The 16,607-nt window shown below is 40.2% G+C and overlaps 1 pseudogene; it reads left to right on the top strand.

The window, feature by feature from the left end:
- Positions 1–2,307: 2,307 nt before the first annotated feature.
- Positions 2,308–2,695, top strand: LOC119870795 (annotated as a pseudogene).
- The last annotated feature ends 13,912 nt before the right edge of the window (positions 2,696–16,607 follow it).

Here is a 16,607-nt window from a genome sequence, read left to right as displayed (position 1 = left end):
TTAACATACAGTGTAATAGTTTCAGGTGAACGATATAGTGATTCAACGCTTCATTACAAGGCCTGGTGCTCCTCACAACTGCACTCCTTAATCCCCTTCGCCTATTTACCTTCCCCCTCCGGTAACCACCAGTTTATTCTCTATAGTTAAGAGTTGCTTCTTAATTTGCTTCTCTCTCTCTCTTTTTCTCCCCTTTGCTCATTTGTTTTGTTTCTTAAATTCCACATATAAATAAAATCATATGGGGTTTGTCTTTCTCTGACTGACTTATTTTGTGTAGCATAATACTCTCCAGCAAGATTTCATTCTATTTTATGGATAAGTAGTGTGTGTGTGTGTGTGTGCGCGCGCACGCGGTCACCACATCTTCTTTAACCATTCATCAATCAATAGACACTTGGGCTGTTTCCATGTCTTGGCTATTGTAGATAGCGCTGCTATAAACATTGGAGTGCGTGTATGCCTTTGAATTAGTATTTTTGTATTCTTTGGTTAAATACCCGGTAGTGTAATAGCTGGATCCTAAAACTTGTATGGAACCCCCAAAGGACTCCATATAGCCAGAGTAACCTTGAAAAAGAAAAATCTGGAAGCATCACAGTCCAGACGTCAAGTTATATTATAAAACTGTAAAGTTATCATGACAGCATGGTATTGGCACAAAAATAGATACATAGATTGATAGAACAGAATAGAAAACCCAGAAATGAACCCACAATTATATGGTCAAATAATCTTTGACAAAACAAGAAATAATATCCAATGGGGAAAAAGACAGTCTCTTTGATAAAGGTGCTGGGGAAACTGGACAGCAACAAGCAAAAAAGAAAAAAAAAAAAGAAAGGAAAAAAGAAACTGGACCACTTTTTTGCACCATACACAAAAGTAAATTCAAAATGGATTAAAGACCTAAATGGGAGACATGAAACCATAAAAATCCTAAAAGAGAAACAGGCAGTACCCTTTTTGACATCGGCCATAGCAACTAGCTATGTCTAGATATGTCTCTTTTGACAAGGGAAATAAAAGCAAAAATAACTATTGGGATTTCATCACAACAAAAAGTTTCTGCTCAGTAAGGGAAATAAGAAAGCTAAAAGGCAATGTACAGAATGGGAGAAGGTATTTGCAAATGACGTATCTGATAAAAGATAGTTTCCAAACATATAAAGAGCCTACAAAACTCAACACCTCAACAACAAATAATCCAATTTAAAAAAGGGTAGAAGACACGAACAGACATTTCTCCAGAGAAGGGACACTGATGACCAACAGACACATGGAAAGTGCTCATCGTCACGGATCCTCAGGGAAATACGGGTCAAACCTACAGCGAGGTATCGCCTCACGCCTGTCAGAGCGGCGAACATCAACCACACAGGAAACAGTAGGGTACAGTGTGGGCGAGGGTGTGGAGAGAGGGGAGCCCTCTTGCCCTGTTGGTGGGGATGCAAACTGGTGCAGCCACTGTGGGAGACAGTGTGGAGGGTCCTCAAAGAGCTAAAAATAGAACCACTGATCTATTTAATGTCTATGCAGTTTTTTTCCAGGATGTACCATTGTTACAATCATATACTCAGATTGGCTTCTTTCACCAAAAACTATTAAGCACGTAGAGTTCCTTCAGGTCTTTCCATAGCTTGAGCTCCCATTTCCTTCATTGATGAATAAGGTTTCAGTGTGCGACTGTGCCACCGTTTATGACCCATTTAAGTATCAAAAGATACCTTGATGGCTTCTAATTTTTGATAGTTATGAATATAACTGGTATGAACATTCTTATGTAGGTTTTTGGATGAACATACATTTTTATTTGCACCTTCCTCACTTACTTTGGAGACAGGATTGTGTCTCCAGTATCAGGGAAATATCCTGATGGATACAGAACAATACAGAGGTCCCTTTCTCCTTGCATGCAGCTGGGTTAGGGTGGTCATTCTGCCGGTAACACCTTGACTAGGGACTTCTGTGGGACTTCTAGAAAAATCTTTCTTCACTCCTAGGAAGGAGACAGTGGTTGGGATGGCCCCTCCCATCTCTAGACATGCTCATGCCTAAAACTGCTGCACCCCATGGCCGAGGATAGTCCTATGTAAGGAACCGAGCGCTAAGAGGACCGCAGAGGAGCGAAGCCAGCGCTCGGGAGGGCAGCACCTGGACCCCTCCTGCTCACTTCTTGGTTGTATCAGCTAACACGTTGTCAAAAGATCTAATGCAAATTAACTGGAGCAGTGGGTAGAAGAGGAGGCGAGAACGACCCCCGGACCGGCCAAAGCCCGCGGGCCCCTGCATCCCCGCCATGGCCCCATGCCCAAGAGAAGGGCTGAAGGGGAGGCTAAAGGAGATAAAGCCAAGGTGAAGGATGAGCCACAGAGAAGAGCTGCAAGGCTGTCTGCTAAACCTGCTCCTCCCAAGCCAGAGCCCAAGCCTAAAAAGGCCCCTGCAAAGAAGGGAGAGAAGGTACCCAAAGGGCAAAAGGGGAAAGCTGATGCTGGCAAGGATGGAAATAGCCCTGCAGAAAGGGGAGATGCCAAAACGGACCAGGCACAGAAGCTGAAGGTGCTGGAGATGCCAAGTGAAGTGTGTGCATTTTTGATAACTGTGTGCTTCTGGTGACTGTACAATTTGAAATACTATTTTTTTAATCAAGTTTTATAAAAATGCAGAATTTTGTTTTACTTTTTTTTTTTTTTTTTTTTTGAGTTATGTTGTTAGCACTCGGAACACTTCATTTTTGTTTTGGGGGAAGGGCACATGTCACTAATAGAATATTTCCAAAGCTAGATTGATAACAAAAGGGAAAAACACCTTCCCCTTCTAGTTTTGAGAACCTTCCTCTTGGCTCCCAGGAGGAGGGATTCCTTGATGTTGACACACAGGAGCCACCTTGGTGCTGTGGAAAAACTAAAATTCATTTTTTTATGTCCTCTTCTCCCTCTCTGCCTTCAACATAGACTTGACACCCTTAAACCCAGAGACCTGTTAGAACCTGACCCCATGAAATGGTTCTCAGTATGTCAGGCAATCTAGACTTGACAGGGTCGCCACTGAGATGGCATCCCTCAAAAGAGTTCCCTTTTTTAGCTTGTGGATCTTCAGATTGATAATTCTGCCATTTTCATTTCATTTCCTGAAAGTCAGGGTCAGCTTGTGAAAAGTTGTTAAACAACATGCTACATGTGAACTGTCAACTCTAAACTTTCCCCGTTCAGAGCATCACGTGAAGACTTCCTTGGGTTTCACAGTGGCTTCCTGATTTTGGTGGTCCGCTGAAGAAGGGAGTTTGAAGGTTGTTGTATACTGTGAGCGATCGTCCGCCCATGTCCTGCCTGAAATATCATGATAGTTTATGAAAAGTATCTTTAATAAAGCTGGATACAGTCTGGCTTGGGAAAAAAAATAAAGCAAATGAGTTTTCTGTTAGCCAACAGCAATCTAATGGTCCCCCCCCCCAACCCCCATCTATCTTCCTTATTTCAGTAAATGGCATCATGGTTGTCTACATGGTCATTCAAATCCGAAATTTAAAAGCTGTCTCTAGATACCCCCTCCCTGCCTCTCCCTCAGGCACCTCCCTTGCACCCAATCCATCTGCAGGTCCAACTGCTTCTTCGAGACCTCCCACAGCTTATCCTCTTCTCTCTTTCTACAAACACACCTGAGTCCACGCCGTCATTATCTTTTTTGCCAGAATTGCTGCGGATCCGCTTTCATCTACTCCAAGACCCCTCCGGCTGGGTCTCCAGTTGTGCAGCAACAGAGATGGAATCAGGCCCTTCATCCAACGTCCTTCCATGGCTTCTCATGGTTCCTAGACCAGTAGCCAAATTCAGCCCCCAGCCTATAGCACCCTGCTGATGTGGCTCTGTCACTGTCCAGACTCAGGGCTTGCTGTCCCCTGGTCACACTGGTTCGCTTCCCACCCCCGGCGGACATCCGACCCGCGTCAGCGTCTTTGCACTGTCTAGTCCCTCTGCGCGCACTGCCTTCCAGGACGATGCGGCACCCCCTCCCCACGCATATCCAGTTCACCTAATTGTCTCTCCACATTTTTATGCGTCAGCATAAGGATCACCTGCTCAGGGAGCCTTCCCTGGACACCTATTTTGAGGCTGCGGCCCATCGTTTCTCTCTGGTGTGGTCTCTTGTTTGTCTCCTTTGAGGCACTTACTGCAAAAGGTTGGTTGGTCGGTTATTTCACTGCTCCCCCTACTTCTCTCTCCCACAATAATGGAAGAGATGAAGGATTCCCCTTGTTCTGCTAGCCGAGGGGTCCCCCAGCACCCGGCCAACACCTTGCATATAAGGGGCACTCCATAGGAGGTGCCAGATGAAGGAGGAACAACAAACTCCTCTTTTATGTAATTCCAGTGTGATTCACACGCAAATTAGCTTCCGGCCTTCAGCATAGTGGTTCACCAATCCTGTGTGTTACTCAGTGCTCATCACTGAAGTGTGCCCCAATCCTCTTCACCTCTCTTACCCATTCCTCCCACCTCCCAACTGGTAACCATCCGTTTGTTCTTTATGAGTCTGTTTTCTCTCTTTTGTTGTGGTTGTTGTTGATTTGTTTCTTTTCTTATTTTTAATAGCCATGTCTGTTGATCTTAATCTGGCATTCATCAAGTTTTTTTTTTTTTTTAAGATTTTATGTATTTATTCATGAGAGACACAGAGAGAGGCAGAGACACAGCCAGAGGGAGAAGCAGGCTCCCAACGGGGAGCCCGATGTGGGACTTGATCCCAGGACCCTGGGGTCATGCCCTGAGCCGAAGGCAGATGCTCGACCACTGAGCCACCCAGGTGCCCCTGAATTTTTTTTTTTTTTTTTTTTTTTAGTTTTTTATGATAGTCACAGAGAGAGAGAGAGAGGCAGAGACATAGGCAGAGGGAGAAGCAGGCTCCATGCACGGGGAGCAAGATGTGGGATTCGATCCTGGGTCTCCAGGATCGCGCCCTGGGCCAAAGGCAGGCGCCAAACCGCTGCGCCACCCAGGGATCCCTTTTTTTTTTTTTTTTTTTAACAAGAGAATGGCACAGTGGAAAGGCAGAGGAAAGGGAGAAGACAGTTAAAAATAAAAGGTAGAAGAGGCATTTTATAATTTATTAATCTATGAATATTAGTATCTCATTTTAGAATTTGAAAATTCTCACTTCCGAGACATCTGATTTAGAGAGCATAAAAAAGTTCATTGTATAAATTTTACAATTTTTATTCCACTTGAGTGGGAAAACAATCTAGTTTAGTTCAGTAGAAATGACTGTGAATCCAGTGACCAAATTCCACTTATGTGAGTTTATAAAGGGTTTGCAGATAATGAGAAAGAGGTCACTGGGATTACTATTCACTCTTGAGAGATGTTTTTATTTAATGTCTGTCTTACTGCCATGAGGAAAAGTAGCTTTATTAATCTTTCAGAACTACATTAGATTGAGTCAATTATAGCCCTTCCATTAAGAAAATTAGATTTTTTTTTCATATTTGCACTATGTGGACTGCAATAAGCACAGAAACCAAACATTTTGAGTAGACACCAGGCCTTTAAATTATGGAGCAATTTAGATTGATTTATCAAGCAGATGAAGTTGTTTAGAAGCAGGGGAAGAAAGAAGAAGGATTTAAAAAACTCATTATCATTTAATCAATGACTAAATATTTTTTAGTTGTGGTGATAAAACTTTCATTTCAAAACCAGTACCTAGTTTAGAAATTCATTTATCAGCTGTCTTTTTGGAAGGATTCTAAGAGACACCGCATAATTCTTAAAAATCTCTCTGGGAATATCAGAAAAGCTCTAGTTTCAACATGTCAGTTCACTTCTTTTCAATGTGTGTTTCTGTTGATAAATATTTTATTAAAATATGATATAGGTTTCAGCTTTCCCTATTAGTATTACCTTCCCTTCTCCTTCCCAAATCCCTTATGGCCAAGTTCAAACCTGTGATATTGTGTTTTGTAATAAGAAATATATATTTGGTGTTCTTCGGATTTCTGGCACAGAGCTCCTGAAATCACTGGAATTTCCTAAGTATTAGGAACAAGAAAGGTATCTTTATTATGTTAATGAAATGACTTTTGGAAAACACAGTAAGTAACTAACAATGGGGTTGTTTGCCAGGAGACACAACCCTGTGCTTAGAAGATCAGAACTTCAGTTCAGTCCCCTATCGCTGCCCCTGAATTCCCAGGAAGGAGGGAAGGGCTGGAGGTCGAATCAGTCACCAATGACTGGTGATTTAATCAATCGTGCCTCTGTAACGTCATCATGTTCAGAGAGCCCCCAGGTTGGTGATCACTTGGAGATTGGGGGAGGGAGGCCCACTTAGAGAAGACATAAGAGCTCCACAACCTTTCCCCATAGCTTGATCTCTGTATCTCATCCATCTGGATATTCCCGAGTTACATTTTTTCATAATAAACCAGTAATCTAGTAAGCAAAATGTTTCTCTGAGCCGCTCTAGAAAATTAAGCAAACTCAAGGAGAGGGTCATTGGAATCTTTGATCTATATCAGAAGCACAGGTGACACCCTGGACTTCCGATTGCATGTGAAGTTGGAGGGGCGGGTCACTGTCTAAGGACCGAGCCCTTGGCCTGCGGGATCTCATGCTACCTCCAGGTAGACAAAGTCAAAGTTGCATTAAGTCATAGAGGAGCCAACTGGTGTCTGAGAATTGCTTGCTGGGGGCGGGAAACCCTCACACACTGGAATTGGGTGCGGAATCATAGCTGGTGATCAGAAACGGGATGAGGGTCAGGATCTTAAAGTCCTGCCAGGAACTCAAAGCCTCTCCAGATGGCCCCACAGAGCCCCTTCTCTCCTGAACTTCTATGAACCCTAGATTTAGCACCGACTTTTTCTGGTTTTGTCTTGCTTGTATGCTACTGTGGAACAGATTTTTGAGTTTCTGGTGTAATCCTACCCTCCAGATTGCTCCCACCTCTGGGCCACCAGGGAGGGGTGTTACTGTATAGGTGGGTTTGGACTACCCGATGTTTCCCGGCTGCCATATTGATTTGATCAGAAGAGGTCAGCACTTGACTCCTGCCCGGCCAATCATGCTTTCTTTTTAGGAATTCAACCTTTGGTTGGAGAATAGCTAGTCCTTCTCTGTGGGTTCCTTGAAAATAACTTTGTAATCAGAAGTTGTCTTCTTACATGCAGTCATAGCAGGGGAGCCCATGAGGAGAGAGAAGACTGAAGCAGCAACATGGGAAACAGATGGCGGTGGAATAGCTGGGGGAGAAGCTGATGGTTTTCCGTCCTTGATCACATGTCCTTATAAGGTCAGGCTTTTGTCCTTTCCTTGGGTCCCATGAAAAACCCTGATATTGTGATAATAAATACTCTTGTGTTGCTTTGGCGGGCTTGGCGGGCTTAATACACTAAAGAAAGTTGAAAAAGATCTATGTTTCTCATCTCAGCAGTGACTGTATATTCTGGGATTTAGAAATATTTGTGGAACGAAAGATCAGGAATATAGCTTTACCTCTCCTCTCAATGAGAACAGCACTAGGCTCACAATAACTGCTTCTTAAGCTCAGTCTGCAAATTCCATTTATTAAAAGTAATAAAAGTGTAAGAAAAATAATAACCTAGGACTTTCTTTCCGGAAAGCATTGAACCTTACGTGAATGTTTTCAATTTAAAATTCATGGTTCCAGGACTGCCTGGCTGGGTGACTCTGGGCAAGTCACTTAGTCCTTGAAAGCCTCTGTTTTTTCATATATAAAATGGGGATGGTAAGGCTGTTGGGAGGCTTAACTTGGAGAATGTGTGTGTAAGGTAGCGTAGAGTTAGCATGTCTGTCAATAAGAATCGAATGTTCCAAGGCAGAGAAAAACTCTAATATTGGCTTTAACAATAAAAAAAAATTATCCTGGTGCCCGTAACTGACTAGGCCAGAGTTGTGACAGGCTTCAGCTGAAGTTAGCTCACCAGAGATGCGATTTCTCTCCTCTGCCTTTTGCAGTATCAGCTTCATCCTTGGGTTCCATCCTGAGGTCCCTTGGCAGATGTGGGCGCTCCCCACTTAGTGACAAGCTGGATGCAACCATCCCATCTGTCACCTCCTTATGCACACTCTGCAGTAGCTTGGATGAGGGCACTTCTTTTCAAGGCCTTCCAGAAAACTCATTGGTTCTAATCGGATCCCTTAGTATGCGAGTCATTGCAGGTCAGAGGACGGGATGGGATTCACCGATTGAATCGTCAGCACCCATTTCTGGTGTAGGAATAGTGGGAGGGACAGGTCCCCGAAGGAAATGTAGGGAATTCTTCTCAGAAGCAAGAGGAATTAATTTGGAATATGTGTCTTTCATAGCTCATTCAGTTCAATAAATGTACCTTTTTCTTACCTTTGAAAGGATTTTTAAAAAACCTACACAAAATAGGATATATTACTTTCCCCAATATTTTATTACATATGAGCTCTTACAACTGTTGCATAAACTTTCATAGGAGTTTGTCTCAATGTGATTTTTAGAAATGGATGCTAAGAAATAATTTGTTCTTTTTTAAAAAAACTTTTCATTTTTTATAAAAGTGTAGTTAACATAGTGTCACGTTAGTTTCCGGTGTCCCACACAGTGATTGGACAACTCTGTATGTAATGCTTACCACGGCTGCAGCTCCCATCCGTCACTGTACGAGGCTCTTACAACACCGTGGGCTCTATTCTCTATGCTGGGCCTTTTATCCCTGTGACTTATCGTTCCATAACTGGAAGCCAGTATCTCACTCCCCTTCACCCAGCCCTCCCCTGACAGCCATAGTTTGTTCCCTGTATTTATGGATCTGTTTCTGCCTTTTGTTTCATTTTTTTTATCCATTTGTTTTGTTTTTTAGGTTCCACATATAAGTGAAATTATATAATATTATAATTATATAGTATTTGTCTTTCTCTGACTTATTCCACTCAACATAATGCCCTCTAGGTCCATCCAAGTTGTCACAGATGAAGATCTCATTTTTTTTAATAGATGAGTAATATCCTATTATGTGTCTGTTTATTTATTTATTTATTTATTTATTTATTTATTTATTTATATCTATAAATACACACACACACACACACACCCCTCCTTCCCCATCTTTTTTATCCATTCTTCTATCGATGGGCACTTGGGCTGCTTCCACACCTTGGCTATTGTAAATAATGCTACAGTAAACATAGACGTGCATATATCTTTTCTAGTGTTTTCTTTTCCTTTGGGTAAATACTCAGTGGTGGAATTACTGGATCATACAGTATTTCTAACTTCTTGAGGAACCTCCATACTTTTCTCCACAGTGGCCGCACCAATGTATGTTCCCACCAACAGTGCATAAGGATTCCTTTTTCTCCACATTCTTGCCAACACTTGTTATTTTTTGTCTTTTTTTGATTATAGCCATTCTGACAGGTGTAAGGTGATACCTCACTGTGACTTTGATTTGCATTTCCCTGGTGATTAGTGATGTTGAGCATATTTCCATGTGTCTGTTGGCCATGTGTGTGTCTTTTATTGGAAGTGTGTCTATTCAGGTTCTGTGCCCAATTTTTAATTGGGTTATTTGGGGTTTTATCTGCTGTCGAGTTGTAGAAGTTCTTTATATATTTAACCCTTTACTGGAGATAAGCATTTGCAAAGATCTTCTCTGATTCAGTAGGTTGCCCTTTTTTTCTTGATGATTTCCTTCTCTGTGCAAGAGCGTTTTTATTTTGGTAGAATCCCAGGAGTTTTTTGTTTTTTTTTTTCCTTTTGTTTCCCTTGCCTGAGGAAACATAACTAGAAAAATGTTGCTGATGTCAAATAAATTACTGCCTATGTTTTCTTCTTGAGTTTTACAGTTTCAGGCCTTACTTTTAGGTCTTTATTCCATTTTGAGTTTTATTTTTGTGTATGGTGTGACAAAGTGGTCCAGTTTCATTCTTTTGCATGTAGCTGCCCAGTTTTCCCAACACCATCTATTAAGAGACTGTATCTTCCCCACTGTGTATCCTTGCCTCCTTTGTCATAGATTAATGACTATATAGAATGGCTTTATTTTTGGGTTTTCTAGTCTCCTCCATTGATCTCTGTGCCTGTTTTTGTGCAGGTACCACACTGTTTTGATGATGATAGGTTTGTAGTATATCTTTAAATCTGAGACTGTGAGACCTCCAGCCTTGCCCTTCTTTCTCAAGATAACTTTAGCTATTCGGAGTCTTTCGTGGTTCCATACAGTAAATTTTAGGATTGTTTGTTCTATTTCTGTGAAAAAATGCTTTTGGTAACTTCATAGGGATTGCTTAAAAATCTGTAGGTTGCTTTGGGTAGAATAGACATTTAAATAATATTACTTTTTCCAATCCATGAGCATGAAAATAATTCATTCTTAATTGAAAGGTTGATTTAAACAAATAGCTGTCTTTTTATTTATTTTTCTTTTTATAGGGTTTTGACTTTTCATAGTCTTCTAAGGAAAAGGGATTTTGGCAATCTTTTAATTCAAAGAGTCTCCTTTGATTTCAATATCTGGTTTCTGATATCTTCAGTTCCTGTTGTATTTCTTTCCAGTTATCCTCTGAATTAAGAACTTTGTTCTCCCATGACTCTTATTACTACTGTACTTTTTCAGAGATGAAGCTCTGGACCCACTTGAACCCATTTGTACCTGGTAGATTCAGAATATTTGGGAAGCTATTTATTAACCTATACTTTTAAACATAATATTCTAGCATAGTTTATGAATTCAGTTTAATTATATACGTTGTATTGGTTCAAACCTGTATTATTTGGATCATTACACAATTTTTTACAAACTTGCTATTTGTTATATCCCCCTGAAAAAATTCCGTATTAACCCCCTTTTAGTGTTTCTGATAATCCCTACCTCAAGTTTTCAGTTATTTAGTAGGTTTACCAGCCCATAGAGAGATGCTGAGATGCTGGGCACCTTGATGTTGTGACTATGATGGAGTTAATTTCTGCAAATTTTCCTCATCAGATTCCTAATTTATGCATCTGATAAAAAATTATATGTGATGTATCATAATTATCTCTAATACATTAGAAACTAATTTAAAAGAAAATAAGTTGTTAAATTATATTTAGTTAAAAAAAATTATATTTAGTTAACTATTTATTTACTGGTATTAAATTATTTACAGTAATAATATGTTGTTTTTGAGAAGTGCCTGCATGCAGGTAGTGGAGAATTTTTTCTTTTAATTGTAATTGAGAAATAAAAAATGAAAAATGTTAAGCTAAGCCAACTTGATGTTTTATAGTACAAAAATATAAAAACTGCGAACATTAGATTATATAGTTTTGATCCATTTTTGATGCCACAACACACTGCTAAAATTTTAATCGAAATCTTAATATGAATTCTTATATTAAATTGATATAAATTCTGTATATTTACTATATTACTATATATTTAAAGTGGGCATTGCCTTTTAAAAGAGAAAAGTCTCAATCTTTCTCTTTTTTTTCCTCCCTCTCTTCTTCCATCTCCATCTGTTTATACAGAAAGAGGTTGGCTGGCCTTATTCGATACCTCTTGGAAGACTCATGAACGATCATTTATTTAATTAAGTAAATCACGACAGTTTTAACCCTGGAATATGCCCTATAGAGTTTCTGCCACAAAATGCATCTCAGTGAAACATTGTCACCTAAAATTTGTAGCATCTGTTTGGTGAGTGTTGATTTGGGGCTCATACTGGATATTATGTTTTTCTTGTTCATCCTGTCTTAGTCCATACGGCATGCCTTTCTCCATCTGCAGTGAGCAGTCTTTCATGTTGATATTTCAGTTTTTTTAAAAAGATTTATTTATTCAAGAGAGAGCATGTGTGCGTGTGAGAGAGAGCATGCAAGCAGGGGGAAGGGCAGAGGCAGAGGCGAGGAAGAGAGAGAATCTCAAGCAAACCCCTTGCTGAGAATGGAGCCCAACACAGGGCTCACTCTCATGACATGAGCCAAAACCAAGAGCTGGACACTTAATTCATAAGTGAACAAAATGTGTGACTTGATTTTTGGTTTTTGGTTTTGATTTAAGCTGGACTCCCCTTCTGTCCTGCTAAAGTATAATTTTCAAAAGGCTGAATATTTATGACTCTCAGGCAAATATACTATGAACACGTCAAAGATTTTATTTACTCAAGGAGGGAAGAAATAAGGCGATAAACTGGTCTAAAGAGCATTTGAGGGACGCCTGGGTGTCTCAGTGGTGGACCGTCTGCCTTCAGCTCAGGTCATGAACCCGGGGTCCTGGGATCGAGTCCCACATCAGGCTTCCTGCAGGGAGCCTGCTTTTCCCTCTGCTTGTGTCTCTGCCTCTCTCTCTGTGTTTCTCATGAATATATAAAATCTTTATTTATTTGTTTTTATTTATTTTATTTTTAAAGATTTTATTTATTTATTTATTTATTTATTTATTTATTTATTTATTCGCTGGACTCGATCCCCGGTCTCCAGGATCACACCCCAGGCTGAAGGCGGCACTAAACCGCTGCGCCACCTGGGCTGCCCTATATAAAATCTTAAAAAAAAAAAAAAAAAAAGCATTTGAGAATCTATATACACACAGACACACATAAAGGGATTTTAGGACAAGATTTCTCAGATATTACCTTCTTACCTTCAACCAGAAAATTTGTTTACGTTTCTGAGACAGAAATCTACAAGATACCTTTGCCCCTATAGGGTTGTAAACTAGCCCAGTTGATAGAAAGTCAAGCCCAGTACTGCATTGAGAGAAAACCCTGGGGATCCCGGGTGGCTCAGCAGTTTAGCGCTGCCTTCAGCCCAGGGCGTGATCCTGGAGTCCTGGGATCGAGTCCTGCGTCGGGCTTCCTGCATGGAGCCTGCTTCTCCCTCTGCCTGTGTCTCTGCCTCTCTCTCTCTCTTTCTCTCTGTGTCTCTCATGAACAAATAAATAAAATCTTAAAAAAAAAAAAGAAAACCCTGCAATTTCTTTTTCCTGTTTTCAAGTTCTAATTTTTGTGAGACCCATACTCTTAATGCTCTTCATTTTGGTGTGTCCATATTCCCCTGCCTACTCTCACTCCCTTGGTGATCTCGTTCTCCTATAGTGTGGCTACAAATAACATCAATATTCTGATAACTCCTGTATTTATATCTATAGCTTAGACCTGTTTTCTGAACTTCGACTCATTATCCACCTGCCTATGGTACTGTGTCCTTAGATACCTAATGGGTAGTTTAAAACTAATACATCTAAAACAAATCATCTGGTTTTCCTTTTTGTAAAAAACTCACTTCAAGTACAACCCTCATCTCTGAATAATGGCTGCTCTGTTCTTCCATATGATCAGAAGTTATCAGCACCTTATTTTCTCATACTCCACAGGCAATTCTGCAGGAAACACTAATCCATCTCCAAAATATATCAGAATCTAATTACTTCTTACCACCTCCACTGCTACCACCTTTTATATTATTAGGTATGTCCCTGCAGAGGGCTGAGCTCCAGAGACACAACTTGCCCAAATAAAGCAGAGCTTTGATTTATCCAAGGGTAAATTAGTAGTTCTCTAAACCTGAATATACAAACCAGAAAAGCTCTCCAGAGAATCCATTCTGCTGAAAAGTTCAATAAGTGGTGTTATTGAACATCATTTCTTTGATTTATAATTACTATGTAGCTATTCCTAATATCCCCAAGCACATATGAAAACAACTTCCTCTATTTAAGTATGTTGTGAATATTCTTTTTTTTTCAAATTTTTTCTATTCATTTATGTAAATGATAATGCTCACTGTTCAAAATAATTGATTTCTCTGATATATGCGTCATTCTCAAGGAACCTGAAATATGCTGATGCTGTATATATGTATGTATGTATGTGGAAAGGCTCTGCCTTTGTTCGCTGGGACTGCCATAGCCATGTACCACCAAGTAGGTAGCTTAAACAATGGAAACTTATTTTCTCACAATTCTGGAGGCTAGACATCTGAGTTTAAGGTGTTGGCAGGGTTGGTTTCTTCTAGAGGCCTCTCTCCTGGGCTTCGATGGCCATCTTCTCTCTGTGTCTTCACATGGTCTTGTCCCTATGTCTGTCTGTGTCTTAATCTCTTCTTATAAGGACATCCGTCATGTTGGATTAGGGCCTACCCACATGACTTCATTTTTATCATAACTACCTCTTTAAAGCCCCATCTGCAAATTTTCAGGTACCGTGGGCTAGAACTTCAGCAGATGAATTTGTAGAGGGGAAAGCACAGTTCATGTCATAACACTCTTGCTTTGACAATGGACACAAATTTCATGCTCACTTAGGTATCTGACACAAACGTCAGTGAGTTTGAATCACTAACCTGAATTATCAAGATTCTAAAATAAGAGAATTCAGGCCCAGCCTGAGGGTACCCTTCCCTTGGGGTACCCTTTGGGTCTGAGGCATGTGCTACTCTCAGTCAAGCAAATGAGTACAGTACATTGGTTTGTATCTTTCTCTTGATTCAAAAGAGATTAAAAGATATTGAAAAATAGAAATAAAATGGCATCAGCAAGAAGTCATCTCTCGCAAGTGGTGGTGAAGGACTACACCTTGCACTTGTGAAAACTATTGCGTTTTGTTTCCATGATATATTGTAGATACCAATTTTATTCCCAAATAATTCAGCAAATAATTAACATAAAATTGAGATTTTCCATTTTGTAGTCTTTTTTCTCTGTTAAGCAGAAAATCTAGAAGAGTTCTGTAGTTAGAGATAATAGGCTAAATCAAAGAAGAAGAAAGTAGTTATGATTTTTGAAATCGCTAATTGAAGCTTTAAGTGTCTGGCAGTGTTCTAGTGCTTTGGGGCTGAAATCTGCTCAGTTCCTTATTTTCCTTTGTCAGCTGTGTTCACCATGGTAACTTTAGTAAAACTCCCTTCCTAAATGTTTTCCCTCTGAGGTGCAAAGCACCTTCTTAAAGAAGAAGGCTGACAACCTGGTAGGAGTGGGTGTTTGAAAAATAAATGGAAAGTATTCTGCTTTCTTCATAATTGCTGTGGGTGGAAGGAGGTGAGGAAATTATTGAGGGGATAAGGTTGGATGAAGGAAATGCTTTGTTTTGGGCTAAGAATCTGATTGTTGAGGCAGAAAATTAATTTAAAATATGCGAGGGAAACTTTTCCTATTCACAAAATTTCCTTATTTCTCATCTCAGAATTTGGACAAACTTTGCCCATATAAATTCATGATCCATTTTGGAATATGGATTTTGTATGGGACAAATTTAGCCAGTACCCGATGCAGTGAATCCTGCTTGGGGCCAGTTTCTCCATAAAATATGGGGGCAGTAGAAATGCAAGTTCTCAGACTTAGTCATACATTGGAATCAGCTGGAGATGTTTAGAAAATGCCAATGCCAGAGCCCTATCTGGTGATTATTTAAGGTGTAGAGTGATATCCAGATATGATTCTTATGTACTCAAGGCAATTTCAATGTCTAGTAAGAATTGAGAATCACTGTATTTATGGATTTCAAAGGGCCTTTCCAACTCAAACACTTTTTTTTTTTTAATTAAAGAGAGAGCAAGTGAGTGGACAGGTTTATGCAGGGGTAGGAGCAGAGGAAGAGGAAGAGAAAACCCCAGAAGACTCCATGATGAGCACAGATTGTAACACAGGGCCCAATCCCAAGATTCTGAGGCCACCACTCGAGCTGAAACCAACAGTAGGTCACCCAACCAACGGCCCCCCAGGTGCCCCTCCGACTCCACCATTCTAAGGCACTCACATACAAATTGACTTCAACAGGGCTTGACTCTGATAGGACTGTTAATTAGGTACCTTTGCTTTCAAATTTGTAATATTTCTTTCTGTTCAGGCTTCAGGAAAGAAAGGCCTTTTAATTTAGGAACTTAGCATCTTTATTTTTGTTTATCCACTTTTTTTCAGATAAGCCCAAGTCTTATCAGTGTTCAGTGCAGAAGCAACATCTTCACTTTCGAAACACATTGGTTTTCAAAGAGTTTTATAGCTTAAAGATGGCTCAAAAAGCATTAACTTGATTCAATATAATTTTTGTGTGTGAGGGGGTGGCCAAGACAAAGTCAACCATAGATTCTCAGATGACTCTAAACTTGCGGCATAGTGGATAATTTTCCTCTTTAGGAACAGTGGTTCTTGTTCCTGATGGCACTTTAGGATTGCCTGGGAAGCTTTTAAAAAACCCTCATGCCCAGACTGCATCCTAGACCAAGTCAATCTTCCCAGATAATTCCAAAGTGGAGCCCTGATTGAGAATCCCTTGCTCTGGAATGAAGCTGTGTAGGCAAATGGTAACAAGCAACCGGCCAATGATGGAATGCTGAGCGTGTTACCATCTCCTTCATTAGCAACAGCACCTTCTTGTCCCTTGTGGGATGATTCTTCTTCTGCTAAAATCACCATGCGATCTCTTCTTTTAAATGTTCGGCATTATTAGATTTAACGATTTCTACTGAAGATGGCAATGGAAACACTCCCTTCCTAAGTTGATGAATAAAATCTAGGCCAGTCTTCTCACAGAGCCCTTTGAATAGGATTTAAATAGTGGATAAAAGAAAAATAAAACAAACACATTTTTTAGGAAATGAATTTGTTAGGTCAAATTACGACTCAAAAAGACTCAGCGATG

Source organism: Canis lupus, chromosome 1, assembly GCF_011100685.1.
Source record: "Canis lupus familiaris isolate Mischka breed German Shepherd chromosome 1, alternate assembly UU_Cfam_GSD_1.0, whole genome shotgun sequence".
Classification (NCBI taxonomy): Eukaryota; Metazoa; Chordata; class Mammalia; order Carnivora; family Canidae; genus Canis; species Canis lupus.
This window is presented reverse-complemented; position numbering and strand designations above follow the sequence as displayed.